The sequence below is a fragment of the Phoxinus phoxinus genome (assembly GCF_949152265.1).
Source record: "Phoxinus phoxinus genome assembly, chromosome: 13".
NCBI lineage: Eukaryota > Metazoa > Chordata > Actinopteri > Cypriniformes > Leuciscidae > Phoxinus > Phoxinus phoxinus.
Genome location: NC_136888.1, coordinates 22,248,970 through 22,252,277, shown reverse-complemented (window position 1 = coordinate 22,252,277; position 3,308 = coordinate 22,248,970).

Here is a 3,308-nt window from a genome sequence, read left to right as displayed (position 1 = left end):
ACTGCAGGGCAGTAGAACGTGGTTAATTAGAGACAGTGTTGCCATGTCCAATTTTTTTTAACAAGTCTTGTTTTATTGCTTGCCGATAGAGGAAGTCGCCGGCTGCGTTTGTTTGTTTGTTTGCTATTTCCAGAATATTGGGACTCGGCAAGTATGACTGGCCATTAAGATCAGCTGTAAAAAATATCTGTTTGTTTGACTGTTTTCTGTTTTGTGAAAAGTTGCATTTTCAATGTTAGGCTATGCAAACTGAACGAACTGTAAATCTCTTAAAAAATAAGAGATTATAAAAGACTGTAGGCCTATGTCGTTATCATTTGTCTATTTATTATTATAAATCCCTGTAGTTTGTTTTCCCTTTCACTTAATCCCAACTGTTCCCCAATTATGTGTGCACACTTTTTCGCTTTTCCATAGGTGGAAACCATTTTTTCAGAAATCGAGATGTCTCCTTTGATGGTCAGTTGTGTATAACAGCTACAAGATGCATTTTTTCTTGTGTAGAGTATTATGCAAATTCATTGTACAATACATCAGATCAATAAATTAAATAACTTTTTCTTACAGTTCTTGTAAAGAGGTTTTATGCTAATTTGGAGTTCGTTTTGTCAGGTTGCTGGGTTTTAAAGCACGATTTGGCAACACTGATCAGAGGCAGTCTGACGTGGCCTTTCCCCCACAGACTGTTACAAAAAACGAGAGAGAGAGAAAAAAACACATAAAACGTGACATCGCATAGATTTTATCAACTGGTTTAGAGCCTTTGCCAAATTAGAAATATGAACAGTACACGCTAACAGAACGTTATAGAAACACTGAATTGAATTTGGTTGAGCATCACACCAAGGGCACATTAAAGGCCTAGCCTACTGTTTATAAGAAAGTGGTGCTATTAATGTAAGACCGACGAAAGTAACAATTATTTAAATTAATTATTAAAATATTAAGATTTCTTCCTTGCATTCGTCAAAGAAAAGCAATTCAGAGATAATATTGAACACCTTCAAATGACTGATGTGCATGAGATGTTGTCAGGTTTTCTCTGCAACTACAGGCTAAAATGTTCTGGTGAAGTGTTAAATTGAATGAACATACGTTCAGTGTTTATGCGCTGCTTTTCAAATAAATAAGGTGGCAGATATGAAAGATTAACTTTAAAAAAAAGCTATAATTATGATGTATATACTGGATATATATATAAAATAAAATAAAATCTCTTTAAAGATGTTCAGTATTTTAATCATGAAAGTTCACATTAAATTACTCAGATTCTATCATTTATTGTACACATGGTAAGGGACAAAAAAGGTCCAAAAAGCCTGAAGAAAGCTTGCAGATGATGGTTCTTTGGATCTTTTGCATAATACCATGTAGTTCCAGAGCCCTTTATTCTGCTCCTCATGACATTTCAGAGTAAAATGAAAAGAATTAGCTGTGAAGAAACTCGTATACTTATCTACCCCATTATGACATCAGTTCAAAATCTCATACTTTTGAGACTCATAGCAAACCCAAACAAAACAAAAGCTTTAAAAAAAGCATGCTGAAAGTTTGGACATTTTGAATGAACATTTTTATGCAATAAGCATTATAAAAACCCAAGTTTCTTCCTATCACCAACATTTTTATATCAGTTAAATTCACATCTTTAAATTGCAGGTTCAAATCCAGCACTTCCAGAAGCTAGTATGGGGAGATGAAAAGAAAGTTGCAGTCTAAAGATCAATTTAAAGCTCTGCAACAATCTCTTGGTATTTCAAGATAATCCTAATCTGAGGTTGTAAATTTGTGGGTCAGATCCAGGACATAAAACAGACAGAAGGTATTGATGCCCTCTGCTGGCCAAAACAGTCTGCTGATTGTAGCTGTTTGAAACTTTAATTCCAGAACCAACCAGGGATCCGTAGTACGGTGGCATTTAAACAAACTAAACCAATCCAATCAGGCTTTGTTGGTACCATGACATTGTTCATCAACTTTCTTTGTCAACTCAGGCTTTGATCCTTTTAGGTGTGTGTGTGTGTGTGTGTGTGTGTGTGTGTGTGTGTGTGTGTGTGTGTGTGTGTGTGTGTGTGTGTGTGTGTGTGTGTGTGTGTGTGTGTGTGTGTGTGTGTGTGTGAGAGAGACATCAGTAGCCAACAGCCAATCACAAAACTGCGATTAACTTTTATCTTCTGCAGAATAATACGAGATTGAAAAATATAAAGAATTTAAACAAATTTACACAGCAGGAAGAAAAGAGGACAACTAAAACTTATAGACCTTGTGTAGCCCCGCCCCTTTTCAGCGCTGCGCTCGTTGTCTTTTTGACTTCCGGTGACCCGGTCTGTATTATATTTATGAATGAACGGCTCGTTTTACAATCTTCCCGGTCTACTGACATTTGTTAAGACATCTGCTTTAAATATTACAATCCTCATGAGTCATGATAACTTTCGTTAACTTTACATTAAGTAAATCCAAAGCTAGTTACTCCTAGACAGCGATCCCATTGAAATCTGATTGAAATACACAGAGCGACCGCAAAACGGAAGCTCAAAGACAATATTCTAAAGATGTCTGCGCCCTTGTTTCTCAGGCGCATATCAGTGCAAGTAAAAGTTGTGTGCAGTTCGTTTGTATAGGTATAGAGAGATTTGAACATTCAAGTTATGTAGTCATTTTCTAGCTTTATCTATGATTCTAAAGCTTATTTATATGACCTTTATGTAAGCAATAAGGTACGAGAGGGTGTGCTGTATCGTGATGAATAAGTCACGGCTGAAGGGAAGCGGAGTAACGTTACTTGCCTCGAGCCTAAACATTTTATGAAGTAAAATCACTAAAAGCCTTCTTCCGCTGGAAAAAATAGTCCCTGACCGTAAACAGCAACAGAAGTTGTTATATACCAGTACATTATTTCGCCAATAGATGGCGGCAAAGACTGTCTTTATGAGTGAGTCAGTCAGTAGAGAAGACGTTTACATTGAAAGGACTCGAACTCCCTGTTAAAAGGACAAGATATCGCAGCGGACATTCAAACGGATTTTTTTAATGAATATATAGGATCTACTGTAAATGCAGGTACACTCGCTTACTCGATCTCTCACAATAATTTACTATAGCTTCTTCAATTAACAATATCGATGAGATCAAACATTTAAGTTGCTAAGAGTGGTTGCTAGGGGTGTTGTGTAGTGATACATAGAACAGATAGGTGAAGCAGTCATAGCCGTGTTTTATCGTAAATAAAACACAGCTATTGGCCAATCAGGATCAAGGATTGGAACTAACCGTTTTATAAATGTTTATATTAATTTAAGCTAAGT